Source organism: Vicugna pacos, chromosome 1 (genome assembly GCF_048564905.1).
Source record: "Vicugna pacos chromosome 1, VicPac4, whole genome shotgun sequence".
NCBI classification, from domain to species: Eukaryota; Metazoa; Chordata; class Mammalia; order Artiodactyla; family Camelidae; genus Vicugna; species Vicugna pacos.
The window spans coordinates 10,819,213-10,844,187 of NC_132987.1; the positions used below are offsets into that span (position 1 = coordinate 10,819,213).

At 39.5% G+C, this 24,975-nt stretch overlaps 1 protein-coding gene across 8 annotated transcripts in view; it reads right to left on the reverse strand.

The window, feature by feature from the left end:
• Positions 1 to 24,975, reverse strand: part of THRB (thyroid hormone receptor beta) — a 382,671-nt gene that overhangs the window by 268,754 nt on the left and 88,942 nt on the right. Inside the window, exon 1 of one of the 8 annotated variants that reach the window (XM_072950099.1) lies at positions 18,027 to 18,045. The exons of the other annotated variants lie outside the window; for them this stretch is intronic. The gene's annotated coding sequence lies outside the window, so the exon portion shown is untranslated. Of the gene's footprint in view, positions 1 to 18,026; positions 18,046 to 24,975 lie in introns of those variants that run through there. 8 annotated transcript variants of the gene reach the window in all.

Below are 24,975 nucleotides of genomic sequence, written 5' to 3' on the forward strand. Positions count from 1 at the left end.
AAACATCCTTTCATTCACCAGATTCTGTTAACAAAATGAACCTCAAACCTCGAACTTTGATTTCTAAACAGGGGCAAGTCTGGACCTGGAACACAATCAGGGAACAACCCTGCAGAACAGGAATAAAACAAGACCATTCCGTATTGTTTTCAGGTTTCCCAAATCATCAAGTGTGAGGGGTGATTGCTGTCTGGTCATTTAGCAAATTTTGTATTCTTCTGTGTTGGAAACTAACAACTCTGAGAACTTCTGCAGTTAGACATAAAGGTTAGGATAAGATGAAGAATTATAAGGTATTATTAACATAATATATATTGATTAATGTAATTATAAAGAAATTTCATTCGGGTTACACCCACTAGAGCACTTGAGGGTGGAGGAATGGTGAGAGGACGGGAAATTTTAGCAGAGACTAGATTCTGTGAAAATGATGAAAACCTACGACCTCCTTTAGAGGATGGAAATCCATTAACTCATTCACCCTTGGTATAATTTCCACCCTTGGCATCACTTATCCTGTGTATAATTAGAGTGCACCTCTTCTGATTGCAAAAGCCTAAGCATTAGTCACTTGAACAGAAAGAGTTCCCCGTACACAAATGACCTCTGGAAAGAAGTCAGGAGTACTTCCTGGTGCTCTAACACACGCCAGTAAACACAGTGCAGGACTTAGTGATATATAAGCATTGCACTTGAAACCCATGCATCTCTGACCAATGTCACAGCAGTCAGAGTCAAGGTCACCTCCAAGGAGTGATATTGACAGGGAGGAGACCTGAGGGAGGGCACGTTCTGGGTGCTGGAAATATTCTATAACTTGATCTGGCTGGTGCTTCCCCAGGTATATACATATGTAAATATTCATTCATCACACATGTATGATTTGTGCACTCTGAACGTTACACCTCGATCAGAATAACATTTAAGTAAAGGTTCAAGTGTTTTCTGGAAGGCGAGGGAAAGAAATCTTAAACAAGAAAAATGACACAACCTGATTGTCATTTTGAAGGTCTAATAGGAATTTTATGGTAACAAGAATTCTCTCATAAATGGTTTTATTTTTGCAGTTGTCCTGAAGATGAGGGTCCCATGAATAACTGCTGGAGAAAGAGAATATAATTTGAAATGCTGAATTTTTATGGATCATCAGAGAAAGACACCTGACTGCCAGCCTGCTACTCGGGAGAATAAGACTAAGTTGAAAATTTCTGCAACAGAAATTTGACATTTCCACTTCCAGCTAGAGGAGCACCCCACTTATTACACAGCTCCCGGAAAAAATCAAACACACTACAATTTGCACACACACACACAATCTCTATGCACTGGAGGAGCAGGGAGGGGCTAGATGGAGCACCTCGCTGTTTAAATGTTGGGGAATTGCTTCCTCCTTTTACATCCAGCATAATCTGCCTTGAAATCCTTGGGATGTTGAACTGTATGTAGTAAAAATGAATCCTGCAATTATACTGTCATTAGAATAAAAGGAAAAATCTGCGCTTTAAACAAGACAGAATTAAATGGCAGACGAAGATGATTTAACAGAAAAATGTTTTAAAAAAAAAAGAGTGGCCAGCAAACAACGGAGACTTTTGTCTCCACGGAGTTCATCAGTGGCCATGGGAAGTCGGGGCTGCACTCCCACGTGGAACTGTGCTGCTGAGCTGCTGGAAGCTTTTGGGATAAATCATCATGGGTTAGTCTTGCCCTTCTCCTGAAACATTTCACCTCATCTTAAACATTGAATCTTACCCCAAAACTGAAAGTTCATATACTTCTTTCACAGCCCGTGGCCACAGCAGTGGCTCTTTTCTTATTAAATAATGTGATGTACAACATAACTTTTTAAAAATTGCCTTCTTCACCCTCTCTTTAAACATTTACTTTCAGTCTTCTCAGCCTAGATGCGTTTTCTTCAGTAAACTCAAAGCCATGCCATCCAAACTCCAGAGTCCACTGAAACCTCTAAGTGCAGATTCCTGAGACTCCTAGAAGGCAGAGACTTTTCTGAAGCCCAAACCTCCATTTTCACAACCGGCAACTGTGCTCATGTTCTATCTGCATCCAGCTTGACATCATCCCATGGTCCCAACATCCTAAACTCAAAACTGGAGTTGATGCAACGACCACGCCCCTTCCTTCCCACCTCCAGTAAGTCTCTTCTTTTCATTTCCTGCCATGTGCCCTGTCCTCATCCTGCTTACAAAGAGGCTCGTCAACATTCCAGGGCCCCCTCCTCTATATCTACCTGTCTCCGGTGTCTCCATTTATCCGTCTCCCCTTCCCAGTCAGAGTCACTCTTCAAAATATAGCTCTGACCACGACCTTGCTCCCAACCCTCTTTGGCTCCTCATTTCCCAAAGAATAAAACCCTAACTCCTAAGCTTGGTATTTCAAGTCATCTACAAGGAGACTATAATGTAATTTGGTAAACTTAACCTTCAAACCATGCTGTCATTTCTGGACCTCATCTTCTGCATTTCCCCCCAAAATCAAAGTATCATCACATTTGAAAAACAGTTCCTTCAGTTTGAATGCTTCTCCCTCTCCTATGTTCATTTCCAGGTCAATTTCAAGGGGGAGAGAGCATGATTTGGGGATAAGACACCAGACTTTGGCTTCAGACAACCTCGATTCAAATCCCAGGGCCACCACTTTCTTGTCATCAACTCTTGGACAAACTGCTTAATGTTTCTAAGAGCCTCAGTTTCCCCTTCTCCATACACAGAGGATAATGATAACGGTATTTATATTGTAAGACTGTGGAGAGGACTAAATGAGTTAAAAGGAGAAATGAGGAAGAACTTAGCACAACTCTCATCCTTAAGCGTTCGTATAAGCTATTACTTCTGTTGACATTATTGTTACCATCATTGCTACTGACTGCAAGAAGATTTTCCTACCTCATCCACTGAAATCAAAGCCTTCCCCTTCTTTGTCCTTCCACAGGACACTGTCCATGCCTCTAATTAAAATTTATCACAATATGACATATATGAGTTATTGAGAACTGTCTACCTTATTTCACAGGGAGGAACAAATTCCATAAACAGTTATTAAGTACTGCTGAATACCCACATGTTCATTATCAATAGTATAGACTCCTGCTTTGCCTTTTTCTCCTCAGTCATTCCATCCCTCATTCACGTCTTCCCAATCTACAACCGATGAAACTGCAACCTGGACAACACGTTAGGGTCCTCACTTCCCCACTCCTCACATGTGCTAATATTCACTGAGTCCTGCAGAGCCACCTCCTTGACACATTTTATAACCTGACCCTCTCTGGCCCAACTGGCATTGCCTTGGTGAACTGTTGATCACTGAGATTACTACGATTTTTCCTAACTACTGGCTTTAATCCAAGTGGTCTCCCAAGCTAAGTGACCACCCCTAGGAGGGCACCCAGCACTCTGTCTGCCTGTTTATGTACCTGCACTGGCGAATAAAAAACAAGTCTCTTGCATACAGGGATTTGCTTCATTCAAAGTGATAGCTCAGCACAGGGCACATAGTAGACTATCAAAAAGCAAGTGCTGCAAAAATGGCATCCTTCTATCCCACTCCAACCCCATATACTTAGGTTGAACCTCTATGCTTACAAATGCCCCTGGTATGGACCACAGGCCACAACAGTGCAGCTCTGGGGTTGGATCAAGGGGCTCAGAATTCTTCAGGGGGTTTAGGAATTCTGTGGAAAAATTTCTGTGGAAGACATCCAGATCAGCAAGTAGGGGAGAAAGCAGGCTCAGAGAAAGGATGGGACTGAAAGGAACAGCAATGAATGTGGGAATCTTTCTCTGAGGCATGAGATCAGACCAGTTCAAAGACGACTGAGACCTACTCCTTGTTTGCAGAGGCCACACAGCACATGCAGAAAAGCCACCCTACCATTGTGATGGATGCTGTGATGACCACCCAGACCCGCCTCTGCTCCCTCAGCTTCTGGGACAGCTGCTAGCCTCGAGAGATAATCCTTTAGCTGAAGAGAATCTCATGCCTCAAAGCCACGCCTCTTCCCAAAGCAACCCACATCCAATGACTCACATAAAGGCCTGGCTCTCTCATCCAACTTGGGGCAGCTCTGCAGGGCCTTCTGGGTTCAGAGCTCCGTGCAGGTTGGCTGAGACCTCCATGAAGACTTCATTGCAGCTCATCTTCTCTCTCTATCCAAAGCTTTTTCCTTCTCTTTCCTACTGAAGGTGTTCATCTCAAGAAGACCTCCCCTACCCCCAATAAACTGCCTCCTGGCTAAACTCTGCCTGAGAATCTGCTGCCCAGAACCTAACCTGTGACAACAAAGATCCCATATGACAGCACATACCATAGCTCAGAGAAAAAGAATTACTGGCCAATGGGTCAAGTTTGGTCCCTAGAATTGTTTCGTATTGACTTCTCAGGGGTTAAAAATTATGAACTATTTGTCAACATTTAGAAAATTCTTTTCAAAAAGCTGAGGGCCTGGCAACACTGGGCCAGCATTGGCACGTGGCCCTGAGAGCCCGAGTTGAGGGATGTGTGCCATTTAGATGGCGCCTGTGTGGTCCACCTGCTCATGTCCTTCCACGGCTCTGCATTCATTTCTTGCAGCTGCCCGGTCCTGAGGACATTTGAGTTGTATGGGTCATGACTGATTCTCATATTCTAGTCTCTAACCTTGGGGCAGGCTGCTTTCCTGGTCAGCTTACTTCCCTCCATAACTTATACCTCATCTGACTTTTCCTGTCAGTTTTTTCGCTGGCTGGGTCTGTATAATAGTCATCGTGCTCACTCTCCTCCAGCAGATGTGCTCGGTGGGTGAACGTGGCCACTGTTCAAAGCATGCTCAATAAGTGAACAGAATGAAACAGAAGACTCCCTTCACCACACCGGGACATCCATGAGCAGTGTCTACTTTTCCAGCATATTTGGAGGAAGACTCAGAGTGACTTTTGGATGGATGAAGGTGTTTTCCTGACATGCTGAAAGAAGTTGGACTCTCCTTTTCAGAAGACATGACCATCCATGGGTTTCCAAGGCTTTGAAATGAAGACAAGTTAATGGCGTGATTTAAAAAGCAGAGGTGGTTCCTCAAAAATCTAAAAGTTAACTTACCATAAGATCTAGCAATCCCACTCCTGGACATATTTCCACAAGGAATGCTAATTTGAAAAGACACACGCACCCCAATGTTCACAACAGCACTATTTACAATAGCCAAGATACGGAAGCAACCTAAGTGTGATGATTGGATAAAGAAGTTGTGGTATATTTATACAATGGAATACTACTCAGCCATAAAAAAGAGTAAAATAATGCCATTTGCAGCAACATGGATGGACCCGGAGACCATCATTCTAAGTTAAGTAAGCCAGAAAAAGAAAGAAAAATACCATATGGTATCACTCATATGTGGAATCTAAAAAAAAGAAAAGAAAAAAGAGGACACTAATGAACTCATCTACAAAACAAAAACCGACTCGCAGACATAGTAAACAATCTTATGATTCCTAGGGAAAAGGAGTGGGAAGGGATAAATTCGGGAATTTGAGATTTGCAAATGATAACCACTATATATAAAAATAGATAAAAAAATTTTTCTGTATAGCACAGGAAACTATATTCTATCTTATAATAACCTTTAATGAAAAAGAATATGAAAATAAATATATGTATATACATGCATGACTGGGACATTATGCTGTACACCAGAAACTGACACATTGTAACTGACCATGCTTCAATTTTAAAAAATACAAAAAAAAGGTTAAAAAAAGATAAAAGCAGAGACAGGTAAGCAGCTGACATCACAGGACTCATGTGCTTGGCTGAAGTCACCAAGAGCAAAGCCCTGAAGGACTTAGCAGTGCCGAAAAGTCCTGGCTGTGCTGCCCACATGCAGGTAAACGGCTTAAGTAATTGCTGTTCTTGGGCTGTTAGTCAAAACACCTAGTCGAAACTGTACAAGGACAAGCGCTCCCACAGAGGAAAAGTTATCAACTGTTGTTAGACAGAATAACATGTGACTGCCGACATTTCACCTTTTATTATTACAGCAATGCTTGAAGAAAGAAGTGTCGTTCAGGTTGTCAGCATTTCATTTTAACCCTCTCTCGGAGGCGGTTAAAAATTCACTCATGTTGAAACCTGCCTTTCAGGTTCTCAGCCAGATTTGTGCTTTGTTTCTAATCCGTTGTTCTCTAATGGAACGCACGGTGTAACGCAGGGGCAAGGGTTTTTCCAAGGATCTTTCTCCAAACAGCTTCCTACCTCAATTCCCTTTTCCCGGCTCGCTCCACTGTCTGCCAACAGGTTAGTTTTCACAACAAAAACAACCCAAAAGATACGCTCAACTGAGGGACAATTAAAGGCTTCTGGCAGTGTTTGTAAAAATAGCTGCAGCAATTAGCCACTCTCAACAAGTAGGAATCTGTTCCCCGGTGCTCGCTAAAGGCAACCGCTGTCCTGGAGCACTGCAGGTGCCTGTGGGAGACGCAATTGAATCAACAGGTATTGTGGTAGCTCTCGCTGAACAAAAGGTAACCAATGACAGTTCAAAAAATGTCTTGGTAGGAGTGACACAGAAGTGACAGTCTGGTAGGAAAGAGGAACCAGAGGTCTCATTCCCACTAACGTTGTTTAGATGCCGTGCTCTTGGCACTCAATGCTCCCCCTGGTCCCCCCACCAAGCCATCTCCCCCTGATGACAAAATGCCAGGGAATGGGGAGAGAATCGATGATTTATTGGTCGATTACTATGTGCCAGGCGGAATGCTAGGCATTTTATAAATCATAAGATACCGTGAAGATACAAGAGGCATGAGGTGCCCCCTCTCCTCTCCAGCTGAAACTTAATTTAGGTGTGTCTATACCTGTGCATAAATGGCTTGAAAACACTTCCAAGCTTGCTTTGTTTATCTTAAGTGAAAGCGGCCGTCCAGCAAGACTCATTATGTCGATCAGCTGCTGAGATAGCACCATACAAAACAGAGTGCTTACTTTTGTAGACATGCCGCCAGCTCTGATAGGTGTGTTGGGTCTTGCACGTGCCATCTTTCCCATGACAGTGGTCCCAGAACCCAGGAGGGTGCTATGATTAGCCTTTTATTATTCTCAGCATTTCTGCAATACGTACCATTTGTAAACTCCTTAACAATCAACTCTAGTCTTCACGTCTCACAAGAAATCAGATAGCTCAACACTTGTCAGCTCTGCTTTATGGCCCTGCATCCTCAGGCCTAGAGTTCAAAGAAATCACAGGTAAGGCAGCCGGCTCAGACCTAAGACCATCACAGCTGCTCTGTTTTTATCCAGCCTCTCAGCCTGGTTGCCCAGCTTTCCCTGAATATGTGCATGTGTGTATATATATACGTATGTGGGTATGTATATTATTTTTAAACTCTTGGAATAAGACAATCATAGTAAGAATATTGGCCCCAATTCTCCATTTTTAGCAAGAAGAATTCACAGCCTGGGCTTTCGCCAAGGATTGCTGGAGTAATTTTGGCAGATCTAAGATGGCCCCGCAGACAACGTCCCTCAGCTGGTGGAGAAGGAAAGCTGAACCTGTTCAGGGGCTATTTAACTCTCCTGTGCCTGTGGCAGCAAGCAAGGAGGGGGATCCCGGGCAGAGCCAAGGCGCATTGTCCGGGTGGGCAGAAGCAGCAGTGGAGCATGCGGGGCAGGTGTATGGGCAGAGCTGGCCTTGGGAAGCTCCTCTGGGGAACAGTGGACTGCTCTCCACGACACATGTGGCACACCAGAGCCACAGGGAGGGGAGCCCAGGTGGCTCTGGCTTTCCGGTTGGGAATAGTTAGCCACTGTCTCAGAAACTGGGTAGTAATATATGGTTCAAGGCACAAAGAAAAACTACAGTTCAGCTGTGGAAAGGTCTCGTGGAGATATGTCCCTCTCTCCTTGGAGTCAGGCTGTTCTATCTACCATTCTTGAATAATGCCGTCACCCCAGATTCATGGCAGTAAAAATGTTTATTATCCCATGTCATCATCTCATAATCTCTGATACCTGTTATTAAATCCAGAGATGGTGATTCCTTACTAAACTTTGTTTTTAAACCACAGCTTCATGGCTCCATAGTAAATGTGCAATAATTGCTCAAAATATTTCATTTTTAAACTATGTTAAATGCTGCTGCTACTAATATTTCTACCTGGATCAAGAAAGACAACTGTCTCAAGTTAGAATATATTTATGAACTGGGGATCTTTTTCTAACCTAATTCCAAACCTAACTGGTTTCTAATAGTCCGTTTACTCCTCTTTGAACAGTTTGGGTTAGCTGAGCTATCTCCCATTGTCAAAAACAAATATTTTTCCCTCTTGTGCTCTCACCTTCCCCAATACATTTGCACTGTCTTCATCACCACTATCATTATAGTCATCACCAACATTAGTTGAGCACTTTCTATACGCCGGGCATCATCCTGACAATTTTACATGAGAGCAGTCATGATGCAACTGGGACACGCGGATCTGACTCCAAAGCCAGACTCCTTACCACTAGGCTCTAGGAATCTTCCTGGGTACCTTGTTGCCATTTCTGAAGCACAATTGTGTCCATCTTTTCATTTGATTCTTACAACCACACAAAAGGTTTTATTTAACCTGGAAAACCCCATTCTATTTCTTCCAAGTCTAGGAAAGATATGTAATATTTTATTTTGTTGAATTATTAAGGGTTTGGCTATATTTTGTTCCCAGATGAAAATTCTAGATTTAATCTAAAGTAACACTATGGACTTCTCCACCTGAAAAAGTTTAAGTCATGTTCAACTGTAAATCATCCTCAAATAACTCTTCACTGTTTCTGTTTTTTCCTGTTATAAAGCAAAGTCCTACATTTTCCAAGGGGATATGCTGAACTCTTGTAGAAACAGGGAGTGTATTTAAATGAGTCTTGAGTTACAACTGACTGCATCACAAAATCAAATAGTTTGGAGTTTACATATTTATAGTTGTATGAGTAACATTTGTACTTATATGTCTAGATTTATAAATACCAGGCTAAATTTCAGAAAGGATTTTTCAGAAGTTTGGAACATATACTGCTTGGAATTTCTGTATACCTCTGCTCTCTCTTGATATGAAAAATAAGTGGTTTATTCTATTTTTTAATATCTCTATTTACATCCACAGAGTGTTAAGAAAGGACATCTATGATAACATGGCCTTGTGAAAATAAATACTAAATTCCTTATTGAATTACTGTTTCTTTTGATAGTCACTCAATTATAGTTCTTAAATTCACTGTTCCCACTTTTTGACACATCATCATTTAGGAAAGATCTGAGTTTTTGTAAAGAACAACTGGACTGAATTCCATGGGAATATGAATAATAAAGATGCCACTACATGAATGTGTACATTGTTCTTGGAGTGAAATCCTTCTTGCCTGTTATTTTATGGATAATCTTTAGGACATTCTTGGGAGGCCCAAGGCAGAAAAGATCAGGACATCCACATCATACAGAGACAATGGAAGTGCTGGAGAGCATTAAACGCTCAAAGTCACTTGGAGAACCAAGCCAGACCCCACACATCCTTCCAGTAACTTCCTCTGTGCAAGACCTCACATGCTTGTCATGATAAATGCTCCCTCCCACTGACAGTCAAACAAATATTCCTGCTGAACAATTAACTTCCCAAAAAAGCATCCAGGGAAGCTCGGGCTTAGTTCCAACCTTGTGGCCAATACATATCTACATAAACAAGCTCCGGGGGCACCAGTGGAGGTTAGTGCACAGACAAGCTCATAAGACATTCCAGTGCTTACTGCAACCAAATGATGGGCTCAGAATGCTGCATTTCATCTTTACATATTCAGACCAAAGGAAATAAATACCTGTTGTTTCAAACAGCTGAGTCATTCACTGGAGTGCTGACTCACCACCAAAGTCATGGACAGTGGTGATGTTTTTCTTAAGGTGGCAGGAAGACCCCATGAAGTGAGGTCCTATAATGTGCCAAGAGACAAGGGCTTTGAGACCATTGAAGGAACAGAATGATACGAGAGAGGGGTCTGACATGTCCAAGCATAAATTCAACCTCCTTTTTGGCTAATGGTCCTTTGAATCCTTGGATTTAAGGCCCAAAATACGAGTTTTGCAATTGGGGACCTACCATGTCTTTGGTATTGGAAGAGCGGAAGAAATAAAGTATCTAAGTCCTGGTGTGGAACAGGGATTTACATTTCTTATTTGAGTTTGTCCAGTGAGGACCATAATTCACATTTTTATATTCCTATAATATAGAAGAGGAGAATGAGGCACAAATAATTTAAATATTTCACTGGAAAACCCAGATTGTGTTACAGAGCCAGGATTTGGACCCAGGTCTACATGATTCTATGCCTATTTTCCTTGCTGCCTTCTTGGGACAAAATGGTATTTGCCCAGGGGATTTATGGGAAATGATGGAAGTTTTAACACAGTCCTCTAGAGCATCCATTAGCTTGTCCTCCTTAAGCTCAGCAGTTAGTAAGCCCTTGTCATGTATGTTCCCTTCCTAAATGAGCATGCAGAGACTGTGCAAGCTGAACATCTGTGCATAAGAATCAATACTTTTAGAGCTGAAGAGAGGGGAAGAACTTGACCTGTTTCTAAACTTGGGCTCTCAGTTCAGTGCCTTGACTGATGGTGGTTTCCCCACCTACTGGTATAATTGTTCTCAATCCCACCTGCCACCCACACAGCAGCACAGAACATTCCCCTCTACCTTGGACAAAATTTCACTCAAGGGCCTTCTAGAGGAATGGTTTATCTGCTGTTTTCTTTAGCATTTTCAGCTAAGACATTTTCATAACCTTCCCAGAAATAACTTCCAACTCACAAGTCTCAGGAAGGGTCCTTCTTTCATTCAAACAGGAAAAAGCACAAAGCAATGAAACATCCTCAAATAGTACCATAGCATCCAGCTAGGTGTTTCCTGGCTTACAGGTCACACACTGTAATTTAAGTGTGTTTTGCATGGATCAGTGCAGAAAAGTGAACTTTACTGCTTCTGAGGGCTTTTGTGATTCATATGACTCTTCCCTTTATTCCTAAGTGCCTCCCTAACAGGGAGTCCTCAGACCAGAGACTGTGTAAAATTGTTCTTTAGTAGTTTCAAGTGAGTGTTTATGCTTTCAACAAGTGTACAGGTTCACTGAGGGATAGCAGCAAGAGAAGTTGGAATTCTCTGGTGATTCATCTCTGGTGGAGTCACCCATGTGCCAAGCCCCATGAAGCCCATCACACTGCTGATTTTCAGAAGGATGTTCCCTAACCATCAGTGAGGAGGCTATTTTAAAAACTCATCCTAAGATATCCAGGTACAAAGAATGACGTCGGACCCCCTCCTCACACCATACAGAAAAATTAACTCAAAGTGGATTACAGACCTACATGTAAAAGTGAAATCTGCAAAACTCTTAGAAGTAAGTATAGGAGAAATTTTTCATTACCTTGGGTTATGCAAAGCTTTTCTGGATAGAACACCAAAAGCCCAAGGATCAGAGAAAAAAATAAATTGATTTCATCAAATTAAAAACTTTTGTGCTTCAGTGGAGACCTTCAAGAAAGTGGACAGCTCACACTGTGTGGAAGAAAGTATTTGCAAATCACATTTCTATATATGGAACTTGTATCTAGATGATATAAAGAACTCTTACAAGTCAATAATGAGAAAAACAAATAACTCAATTAGAAAATGGGTGAGGGACCTAAACAGACATTTCTTAAAGATGTACAAATGGACAATAAGAATATGAAAAGATGTTCAATGTCACTAGCCACAAGGGAGACACAAAGCAAAATTACAGAGATACCATTTCACACCCATTTCTTAATGGTGTGTGTTTGAATGGTGTGTGCTGAAATTGGCCATCCTTGACTATCATCAAAAGGAGAGATAACAACAAGTGGTGGCAAGGATACAGAGGAATTGGAAACCTCATGCACCACTGATGCGAATGGAAAATGGTGCAGCTGCCTTGGAGAATACCCTGACAGTCCCTTAAAGGCTAAGCATAAAGTTACCACAAAACCCAGTAATTCTACTCTTAGATACATATCCAAGAGAAACAAAAACATATGCGCATGCAAAAACTTGTGCACAAATGTTTGTAGCAGCATTATTCACAACAGCCAAAATGAAGAACAACCTAAATATCCACACAATGATGAATAGCTAAGCAAAATGTGGTATATTCATGCAATGGGATATTATTTGGCAATAAAAAGGAATGAAGTAATGATATATGGTAAAATTTGTTTGAACTTTGTAAACATTATGCTAATTGAAAGAATTCAGTCACAAAAGGCCATCTATGATATGACTCTGTTTACATGAAACATCCAAAATAGGCAAATCTACAGAGGCAGACGGTAGGTTAGTGGTTGTCCAGGGCTGGGGTGGGGGAGGAATGAGGAGTGACTGCTGATCAGTTGTTTAGGAGGGTGATGGGAATGTAAATTTGATTGTGATGATGGTGGTACAACTCTGGGAATATATTAAAAACCACTGAATTGTACACTTTAAATGGGTGAAGAGTATAGTATGTGGTTATATCTCAATAAAGGAGCTTATTATATATTATATTAATATATACTTGACATATTTATTTGTATATTTACTATGTATTAAAAATTTAATTATATATCTTTTAAAAAAAACAACATTCTAGACCTTGGTTCTCAGTCTTGGTTGCCCCTTGAAATCACCTGGGGGTACTTCTCAACTCCCGAAGCCTGGGGCACAACCTAGACCAATTATGTCAGAATCACCATGGTCAGGACCTTTAAGGTCACTCCACAGAAGAGACCAATACTTACGAGAAGAAGCTGACTGGGTGGCCTCACCCCCTGGAGGTCACCGAGGAGAAACATTATGCTCCCACTGGGTGGATACCTGAACTTCTGATTTCTTCTCTCTTCACAAGGAACTGCATGTTCAGGTTTCTGTGGTTCTTATTTTGGAATCTTTGTAAAGTAATGCTCACAGATTTATTTATTCTGAAATAAAACGCATGGAACCAAACCATATACTTAATACTTGAGGAGCTTCACTTTGATTCTGTTCATCTAAAATCCCCAAAAGGGTGAGAAGGGATAAGTTGGGAGTTCGAAATTTGCACCTCTTGGGGAGTGACGGAAATGTTTATCTTGATTATGGTGGTCGTTTCACAGATGCATACATCTATCAAGTTCATCAAATTGTACATCTGAAATATGTGTAGTTTACAGATATGATACCACAATAAAGTTGTTTAAAAAAATAAATTCCCAATTATGTTTTATTGGTCGAGATGGCAGAGTGGTAGGACCATGAGCTTGCCTCTCCTTGTGACTACAAAGAAACCACAACTGACGGCTAAACAATCATAGGAAAAAAGACTGGAACCTAGCAAAAAAGACCTTCAACTGGAAACATAAAGAGGGAACCACAACAGAATGGTAGGATGAGTGTGTCTGAGATATAATCAGTCCCCATACCTCCTGGGTTGGCGACCCACAAGCTGAAGGATAACTAAGTGGCAGAGGTCCTCCCACAAGAGTGAGAGTTTGAGCCCCACGTCGGGCTCCCCAGCCAGGGGTTCCAGCATTGGGAGGAGGAGGAGATCTCAGGACATCTGGTTTTGAAGGCCAGTGCGGCTTAACTCCAGGAGCCCCATGGGACTAGGGGAAACAGAGACTTCACTCTCTTGGGAAGCATACATAGAATCTCGAGTGCGCCAGGTCCAAGGGCAGAGGCAGTGATTTCATAGGAACCTGGGCGAGACCTGCATGCTGGTTTTTGGAGGGTCTCCTGGGGGTGTGGGGGATGGCTGTGGCTCAGCCAGGGAACATAAAGGCTGGTGGTAAACATTATGGGAGTGTTCATCTACATGAGCTTTCCTGGAGGCTGACATACTGATTGGATCATTAGCACCAAGACACAGCCCCATCCAACAGCCTGTAGGGAAGCCTCAGGCCAAACAACATACAGAGTGGGAACACAGCCCCACCCATCAGCAGACTTCCTAGGCCACCAACGCCTATAGACAAGGCCTTACCCACCAGAGGTCCAGGACCAAGCTTCACCCAGCAGTGGGCAGGCACTGGCTCCTCCTGCCAGGAACCCTGCCTCATCCACCAGGAGCAGATACAAGAAATAAGAAAACAACAACCCCAAAGCCTGTGGAAGGAATCCAGAAACACAGGCCAGACTCTGCACTGGGACCAGCTGGACCCCGACCCTTGGGTGACAAGAGAGGAGTGTCCTGCTGGGACACAGAGGACATCTCCCACAGAGGGCCACCTCTCCAAGGTCGAGAAATGTAACTAACCTACCTAGAAATACACATAGAAAGATAAACAATATGAAGTGGCAGAGGAATGTCTCTCAGGCCAAGGCACAAAATAAAATCCTGGAAGAAATAAGTGATGAGGAGATAGGCAATTTATTTGAGAAAGAGTTTAAAGTAATGATGGCCAAGATGTTCAGAGAACTCAAGAGGAGTATAGATGCCCAGAGCGAGGTTTTTAGCAAAGAGTTGGAAAATATAAAGAATACCCAAACAGAGTTGAAGAATAAAATCACTCAAATGAGTAACACACTAGAAGGAACTAAAAATAGACTTAATGAGGCAGAAAAATGGATCAATGAGCTAGAAGACAGATTAGTGGAAATCACTACTGCAGAACAGAAATAAGAAAAAAGAATGAAAAGAAATGAGAACAGTTTAAGAGAACTCTGGGACAACATGAAGCACACTAATATTTGCATTATAGGCATTCTAAAAAGATAAGAGAGAAAGAAAGGACCTGAGAAAATTTTGGGAGAGAAAATCATTGAAAACATCCCCAACTTGGGAAAGGAAACAGTCACCCAAGTCCAGGAGGCATGGAGGGTACCACACAGGATCAACCCAAAGAGGAACACACCAAAGTACATAGTCATCATATTGACAAAAATTAAGGATAGGGAGAAAATATTAAAATTAGCAAGAGAAAAGCAACGAACAACATACAAGGGAGCTCCCATAAGGTTATCAGCTGATTTTTCAGGAGAAACACTCCAAGCCAGAAGGGAGTGGCAATGATATATTTTAAGTGATGAAAGGGAAAAACTTCGAATGAAGAATACTCTATCCAGCAAGGCTCTCATTCAGATTTGATGGAGAAATCAAAAGCTTCACAGATAAACAAAAATTAAAAGAATTCAGCACCACCAAACCAGCTTTACAACAAATCTTAAAGGACCTTATCTAGTCATCAAACCATAATAAAAGAGAACAAAAAGAAGAAAGAGGGGAAAAAAAAAAAAAGACCTACAAAAGATTTCTTTGGCAGTTCAGGGTCTTTTATGGTCCCATATAAATTTTGGAATTGTTTGTTCTAGTTCTGTGAAAAATGTATTTTGACAGGGTTGCACTGGATCTGTGGATTGCTTTGGGTAGTGTGGCCATTTTGATAGTGTTGATTCTTCCAATTCAAGAGCACAAAATATCTTTCCATCTCTTTGTGTCATCTTCAATTTCCTTCATCAATGTTTTACAGTTTTCAGAGTATAGGTAACTTCCTTGGTTAAGTTTATTTCTAGGTATTTTGTTATTTTTGATGCAATGGAAATGCTTATGCCAGTTATAAAATTCTGGTTTTTGAAGTGAAAAGAAAAACAAAAGTGAATGAAGCACTGCAAATGGCAAAATATCCTTTCTTATGGGTGAGTTATATTCCATTATGTATATATATACTGCTTCTTTATCCATTCATCTGTTCATGTGCACTTAGGATGCTTCCATATCTTGGCAATCATAAATAATGTTGCTGTTAATAGCGGGGTATATGTATCTTTTTGAATTAATCTTTTTTGGTAGTTGGCTTTATTCCTTTGACAACTATGTAAGTTTAAAAAGCTAAAGGTTTAAACGTTCTTAGAAACAATGAACAGTACATATATGTAAATTTTAAAAAATACGTACAGTATATTTTTACATGTATTTACATGCAATATATTGTATACGTGCAGTCAAATTATAACAATTCTACCTAATAAAACTGAAAAAAAATTTAAATTTCCAAAACCATTAATTTATCTTTGGAATAATTCAATAAAAGAGCCCCAAACATGGAAGCTGGGACTACTGCTTTGCTGGTATCAATACCAGATAGAAAATGTTGTTGAATGACCAAGTGAATTCCCTGTAAAAATTTACCAATGCTTTCTTCCCTGCTTTTAAGCACCATTGTGAATCAAAACACCAGTTTATGTGATTTAAAAAATAAAAGTGACACACTTTCCAATCTGTAAGTCAGAAGTCAGGGTAGCAATTAGAACTCAACATAGAGACTGTCACTTAAATTCCGTTTTATGAGGGAAAGACTGAATACTTAAAAACATTCAGCTATTGTTAATATAATGAAAAGGCAGCTACTATCAAGTTTTAAGTAAATAGATTAAAACTTTACAGACTGAGGGCAAACAGACAGCTTTTTGGAAGATTATGAACACTGGATTTGTGAAAGAAAAGAAAGTATTTGAGGATTGATTTGGCATGATCAATACTTTGAAAAAACACACTCTGGAGTAGCCCATCAAAGCAGTGTGTTATCAAGGATATAATATGTAAATTGGCCGTTCAGTTGCTTAGAGATCTGCTCCAAGTTTCTCCCCTAGAAGCACTTCCCTCTTTCTTTTTCTTTTGCCGCTTCATCTCTGGCCTGCAATAATGGATCAACCAAGAAAGCGTTCCTTGCAATCACAGAGGAATTTTTATCAGTGTTAACATGTGCAATCAAGCTGGCCCCACGTGAATGTGCATTTTAGCACGTACAGCAAATCCCTTTTTAGATAGGATTGAGCTCTTCCAGTTTGAGGTGGCGGTTCCATCCTCAAAGGGGAGAGAAGCTCATTTGAACAGGGTAGAGCTGCTGCTGGTGCAAGAGAAGCCTCCTCTCCAGCCTGTTGAGGGTCCTCCACATTGTACTACATCTGATTACGTGGCTGCTGCAGGAATAGTATTGGGTGGGGAGACTGAAAATACTTGATGGTAAATACCAGCAGTTAGCTCTTGTTTTTAAAAGAAAATGGGATTGAGTTGGGAGGAATGAAAAAAGGAAAATGTAGACAATAAAAACTCAGATCATACATACTATTATATATAAAATAAACAACAAGGACCTACTGTATCACACAGGGAACTATAGTCAGTACCTTGTAATAACCTATAATGGAAAAGAATCTGAAAAATAATATATCTGTGTATATAATATATAACTAATCACTTTGCTCTACACCTGAAACACTGTAAATCAACTATACTTCAATAAAAAATTTTAAACTTTAAAAAAAAAATTTTTAAAGAAAAAATAAAAAAACAAACAAAAAAATCACCCCAAACTCAGATCATTGAAAAATAACCAAAAAATCCACATTTATATTTTTGTCAATATTTTGCTCTCCCAGTCTACCCACAAGATACAATGATGGCAAAAGTGACAAATTTGAGGTTATGACTCCTTTTTTCAGCTGGTAGACATACTGGCAAGAACTGTATTTCTGAAAGGCAAGACCACAGACATCATTCGTCTGATGCAGAGCAAAATGAAAATGCAGGGCCCTTGTTCAAAAATTAGCAAGGATTTCAAGACAGTGACAGGAAAGCTTTGGACCAGGTACAGAGGCCTGCAGAGTGTGGGGCCGGCATGACCACATGGGCTGCAACGCAAGGAGCCAGCTCTGCTGCAGGGCAAGAAAGAAGGGAGGTGGGCATCTGTGTAACCTGTCCCTGGATCTGTTGTCTGCTCGCGAGTTTCGCGCCTCTTGGCAGAGCGCACAGCTTAGCAGTGGCTTGTGTCACTTTCTCATTTATAGAAACTAACACCCAGAGAAACTCAATGACTGTCTAAGGTCATGAGCTGAACGAACCAGAACTAAATCCCAGGTATCCTGACTGCCACACCAGCATCCTCTCCCCTACATGGTGCTATTGGTCTCCAGTTTCGATGTCAACAATCAGGAAAAGCTAAGTACAGAAAAAGGAGGAGGGGCGGTAGGGAAGGACATTACCTCATCAGAACTTCCTTTTCAGCTCTTCTGTGCATAGAATAAAGTCAGTTTTCAAAATCAGTTTCTAATTCCTTTTCTAAGTCAAGGCTTTCAAGTCTTAAAGACGTCATCTGACAGCTCTGAAAACTGAAGCTGTGTAGCTTCGCTTCAAGCTCACTGGAACCCTTGGAGTTAGCAATCGGAGACCAAGGTGGTTATTAGTGGATGGTTATGAGGCAACACGTGAGTAACCTAATCAGTGTTCCTGTACAAATATTTAAAATCAGTCCAAGATAATTTGAACTTTAATGCGGAGCTAACCAGACGCATGTGTAACCTGAGCCCAAGGTTCTAATAAGTTACTGCCTTTTGGATGTCCTTCAACGTGAGGGACATTTTTAGAAAGATTAGCACTTGAATGGAAACAAAGACCGAGTTTAGACATTTTTTAACTTTAATTTTTTTATTGAAGTATAGTTGATTTACAATGTTGTGTTAGTTTCTGGTTTATAGCATAGTGATTCAGTTATATATAAAAATATATATATATATTATTTTTCATTATAGGTTATAAGATATTGAATATAGTTCCCTGTGCTATACAGTAGGAACTTGTTGTTTACCTATTTCATATATAGTAGTTTGTATCTGCTAATCCCAAACTCCAATTTATCTCTCCCCCGGCTTTCCCTTTTGGTAACCATAAATTAGTTTTCTGTGTGTGAGTCTCTTTCTGTTTTGTAAATAAATTCATTTGTGTCATTTTTTAGATTCCATATATAAGTGATATCATATGATGTTTGTCTTTATCTGACTTACTTCACTTAGCATGATCATCTCTGAGACTGACATTTTCAATAGGGTAAACATGAGACCTGGACTTTTTTATACTTTTTTTTTGTTTTGTGTAAAAAGCAAAATGCATGTATTGTCCTTGCTCAGGTACATGTGTAAATTTAGTATATCAAAATATACTACATGACCGTGCAAGGACATGGTCATTGAAAGATATGTCACAAATCAAACATAAATGAAGCTTTAACAGCTTGTGAAAAACACTCAACCAGGTGATGCAAGAGTTCAAGGTAGCCGCAATTAAAAAACAAACAAACAAACAAAGAAACCAACCCCTTCAGAGAGGCAAAAAAACAGCTGCCCAGCCCCTCGACAAGACACCAATTTTAGGGTCTGCTAGATCTCCAGTTCAAATCCCGGCTTCATCTCTATTTTACTTTTTTGAGCCTTGGCTAATTCATCTGCAAAGCAGGGTTGATACATCCTGCCAAACAGCTGAATCCGGGGCTTCCTAGATGGCTCAGTGATCTCTGAAATCTGACTCATACACCTTTAATTATATCTTACTGAATTGCCCCTCCGAATTTTCACTGGGGGGGGGGGGTTAAAATTAGTTTTGCATGTCTGCTTTCCATAATTTTATGATCTGTAGGTAGCAACAAGGAAAAACAAAATATTTTCTGGCTTGGATAAATTTTGGCATAATTATAGGTCTGGTGTTGGGAAAATGAGGACCAGATGAAAACGATGCAGAGACATGAGTAACCCAAAGTGTCTGAGGCTGCTGCACTTCCATCTCATTAACCGCCAATTACCGTATTCATTATTTAACACAAAAAGGAAAAACACAAATGGGGTTTAAAAAAAAAAACACCCTTTTATCTAGACTCCAGTTTATACTTGGCCTCCAAAGGCAAGATTAATGCAATAGGTTGAGAAAGGGAGTAGTTAGATTGAGCAATAAAAACACTTTTTGATAACATGTGAGCCTATAAAAATGGCTTGCCTGAATCTATTAGCCAAAGATAAATAATACCCTGCGGGAGGAAAAGAAACAGCTTTTTCTGGATCACAAAGTCTGGTATGTTCTTAAAGACCCAGCTTTCCCTGAAAATGTAATACTTCCATTTAAAGAGACATTTTCAAAATTCATGATTTCATAACATATGTGCATCCGAAATCTTGTCTCCCTCTGGCAAGGCTGGGTTCAAGACTTTGGTCAAAACACAGAAAGAAAAATCGTTCTTATTTATTTTTGTTATTTCATTATTAATCTTATTATTATTACTATTGCTTCTGATTATTAGCACTATGGCCAGTAATGCTGTTACTGCTACTGTATCTATATGCACATGTCCAAATGGACATTGGATAGAAATTCTAGTGAATAACATTTTATTGTTCAGCCCCTGAGTGTCTGAAGGGCTTGACCTCAGTGCAATCAATGGACCAGCAGGTTCAGTATCACTTGGAAGCTTGTTACAAATGCATGTCCCTGGGCCCTACCCCAGACCTATGGAATCCCAAGCTCTGGGGTTAGGGGCCGGGAATATGTGACTTGACAAGATTCTGATGCTCAAAAATCTGTGAACTCTGCTCAACAGAGGAAGTGACCCAGGTGCCAGAAAACAAAGGAAGGAGGGATGGGAGAGAACGGAGGATGAACACCTGGAGCTGCCACCTGCAGGCTTGACCTTGTCTGCATCAGGCAGTCTGCCAAGGCCAAGGAGAAAGCAAAGTCTGGGGCAGGGTTTCCGGATGTGGTTACCAAGGCTCTGGCCTTCAGCTCCAGGCCTCCGAGAGGAGAGGCGCCACCAGAACTGTCCCCAGCCACTGTCTGTCTCTCTTGGTTGCTGAATATTGAAAAGGACAAGGCACCTTATTTTTCATGCATGCAGGCACATCAGATCAAATTAGGTACAGTTGCTAAATTAATATTTCTCAAGGTGTGATGTCTGCGTATTTCAGGGTCTCTTTGATTCCTAGTCCCACCAAATCAACATCTCTGAGGGCTGCAACAAACTCTCAAGTGATGCCTGTGTGGTGTCAAGTTTGGGAAATGTTCTACTTTTTTGGACCGACCTGATGTTTAGTTTAGGATAAGGTTTTGAGGTTTCAAGATATATCCTCTACCTATCCTATATCCCTCCCTTTTTGCTTCCTTCCTTCCTTCGTTTCCTTTTTGTAATAACATGTTTCCTCAAAAACACAAATTTAAAAAACACACACAAAGAAAAGAAAAATTAGTTTGACTCCTATCCTCCATTTTGATAAATATAATCATATAAAAAACTATAAACAAAATTAGGACATAAAATAACATAATAGGCCATGAGAAGATATTGTAATATTTTTCATTAATTGCCTATTATTAAACCTCTAGAAGCTGTTGCCCAGATTTCCCACTCCATAAATAACAATTTAATAAGCAACGTTGTAAAAAAAAAACCAATCTTTGAACTTATTCCTAATGGTCAGTTCTTAGAATTGAAATTTCTGGTTCAAAAATTATGTCTTCTTTGAAGTGTTTCACATACATTGCCAAATTGCTTGCAGATAGAGAGGACCCAGTTAAGAACCATGTTAGGCTGTGAATTGGTACAATTTAGCAATACAGAAATGAAAAACTGACCAGGTGCACACTTTTAGACCTGGAAATGCCACATCATGGCATACAACCTAAAGTGACTCCTGTTTAAGGGAATATTCACAACAGTAAAAAGCTGGAAATAATCTAAATATCCATCAATACAAGAACAAAGAGATAAAAATAACACAGCAGGTGAAACATACGAACTAGATGATATCAACTTAGAGCTCCCTCAAAAACAAAATGGCATAATATCAAATGAAAAAGTCTTGGTAAAGGCATACATATGGAATGGAATTATTTATGTAAAATCATAAAGAATCACAAAAATATACTGTTGTGTTTACACATACAGGGAAAGCATAAACCTTGTAAAGAGAAGGAAATGTAACTTCAACACAGTGGTTCATCCCCAGAAAAGAACCCATCTTCCACTGGGGGAAGAAGGGGAAGGGTTTTATCCAGACCCATAAGATTTTATTTTATTAATAAACAGTTTTGAAGCAAACAAGCTAAAATGCTAACATCTGTCAACTCTGGGGCATAGTTCTCAAAGTGTGTCTGAGGACTTCTGGGGCCCCCAAGTCTACTGCACGGTGTTCCTGAGCTCAAAATAACTTTCATAATAGTACTAAGGCATTATTTATCTTTCCCACCATGTTGACATTTGCACTGATGGTGCCCAGTCAGTGGTGGATAAAACGGTGGTGACTTAGCACAAAGCAATGCAGAGCAGCGGACTGCATTTTCCACACCACACGCTTGCACAAACACCAGGCAAAATAAGACAAGCCAGTTTCACTCAAAAATGTCCTTGACGAAGCAGTAACATTTATTTTAATTAAATCCCAACACTCAAACGAAGTGGTAAAATAGCAAGTAAGCAGACAGCACTTCTGTGGCATGTATGATTGCTGTCTCCAGGAAAAGCACTTGTGCGATTGAATTGTGAACTGAACTGTCTGCTTTCTTCATACATGTCATTTTTCTTGAGAGAATGAGTGAGAGACAAATGATGGTCATTCAAACTTGGGTGAAAAGTCTGTCACCTCAAAGCAACCAATTGGTGGTAGCTGTTGCCCGTGATAAAATGCAAGCTTGCAAATGAAAATTTGAATTTTGGAAAGCCAATGTCTACCATTGCAGGCTTGGCAGATTCATGATAGTTAAAGACTGTTCTGAGATCAGTGAGAAATAACAGAATTTGAATATTGTGCAATCAAATGTTTCTCCATCTGGAAGATCTGCATTATTTGATGACTCCCTATTTTCCAAAGGGTCAATGCACGATGTTACAAAAATCATGTGTGAGTAAAAGATCCACTCAAAGTGCAAAATAAATGAATGGATTTTAATGACATAAAGCATGAAAAGTTCTGTGATATGGTTTCAGATTCTATACTGCAACTACTCTTTTAGAAACAACCATTTGTTGAATTTTGGTGTAGTATTAAAGCTGACTTTTCAGTTATCAGAAAGGCTGTTAAAATACACTTCCCTTTTCCAACTACATAACTGCTTGAGGACTGATTTTCTTCCCATACTTGAACACAAAAACATACCATAACAGAATGAATTCAAAAACAGATATGAGCATCCAGTTGACTTCCTTTAAGCCACTTATTCAAGAGATTGGCAAAAATGTAAAACAATGCCACTCTTCTCAACATTTTTCTTTTGCTTTGGAAATTGTAGTTATTGTCATAAAAGCATTATTTATGTTAACACATAAAGGGTTTATTATTGCTGTTTTAAATAAATATTTTAAATATCTGTTTTAATTTTGAATGTAATGTAAACATTACAAAATTAATAAACAAAAGTTCTTTGGGGTTCTCAATAATTTTTAAGAGTGAGTCCAAATCATTTGAGAACTGCTGATCTAGGGAATAAATACACAGATACTCATCTATTATTTTCTAAACTTTTCTCTGTGTGTCTAACTAAAGATAAAAGAGTGAAAAAGCCTACCAGTGGCATATGAGGACATGCAGGAGTCCATATTTTTACCAAGCTTAAGAAGGATCTCTAAAGAAACAAACAAATCTTGTGAATCTGAGAGTAAGAAAATATTACGTCGTAATTTTAATTTGCCTTTCTTTCATTGTGTGAGTGTGAACAATTGTATATGTTTTCCAGTTGATTTCAACTTTTTTTCTGTGGGTTGTCCTCTTTCTTTTCATCTATCATATGTTTGTTGAGCATCTTGCATGCACCATACTTGCTTTTAGGTATATCTAGAAAACAGCAGTAAACGAGTTACAGAAGGTCTACTGCAGAAATTGGCACATGACTCTCTGTGGGCCAACTTTGTCCCACTTCCTATTATTGTAAATGAAGTTTTACTGGAACACACACATGCCTATTTGTTTATACATTGTCTGTGGCTCCTTTTGTGCTACAAGGGCAGAGCTGAGCAGTTGCAAAAGAGACTGCGTGTTTTTACAAAGCCAAAAATATTCACTATCTGTCCTTTTCAGTAAAAGTTGGCTGGCCCTTGATCTTGTGAGTTCTATAGGAATGTTGCCTCTTTCCTTCATATTTGTCAGATTGCTTTGTATATTAAAGAAATCTTATCTTGCAGATATTTTCCCATTTATAATCTTTTGTCTGTGATTTTTCTCACTGTGTAGAATCTTGATTTTTATGTAGAAACTCAATCAGTTCTTTTCTTTTGATGCAATTGTTCTTAATCTTTGGGAACGCTGTTTTTTAAATGACTCATTGGCTATTTTTGCTTTTTATTTTATCCCACATAAATTTTAAAATCATTTTATCATGTTACTGAAAAACTTCCCAATGATTCTGACTTTAGTTGCATTAAATTATTGTATTACCTTGGGGAGAATGCAATTTCTAAAATAAATGATTCTTTCTGTCAAAGAGTATAGACCATTTCTCTGTTAAATCTCATCTTCTTCCAAATTATTTTATAATTTTTTTCAAGGTAATCTAATAAATTTCTTTTTATATTTATTTGTAATTATTTTCTGCTCTAGGGTTGCTACTGTGATATGTGGATTTTTCCTAATTTTTTACATTGATTATGGCAATTAAGTACACTTTACTTTTCTGTATTTATTTTTTAAGTAGATACCATACTAAACTTTTGACAGTTCTAATAGCTTTTTTGTTTGTTTCAATTGATTCTCTTAAATTTTTAATATAGACAAATGGAGATTTATTTAACTTCCCCTTTCTGATTATATACTTTATTCCTTATTATATTTGCTAGACTTTTGAACAAATAATAAATTTTTAATTTTCTTGCTTCCAATTTTAATGAAAATATGTATAGAATTTTACAACTAAGTGAAATATTTAATCTTTGTTTCAAATTAATAATCTTTCTAATTTTTATGTAATTAGCCTTCTATATCTGTTTCATTAAAGAGTTATCACCAGTAACATATATTAAATCAAGTAGTTTTGGGGAGGATCTATAAAAGTAATAATTTTTTCCTTATTTAACCTATTGATAAGATGAATTATAATAACAGATGTCTCTAATAGTAAAATTTCTTGTGTTCTTAAGAACCAGCTCTTTTGGTCATAGTCTATAACTGTTTTTAAGGCTTGATACAT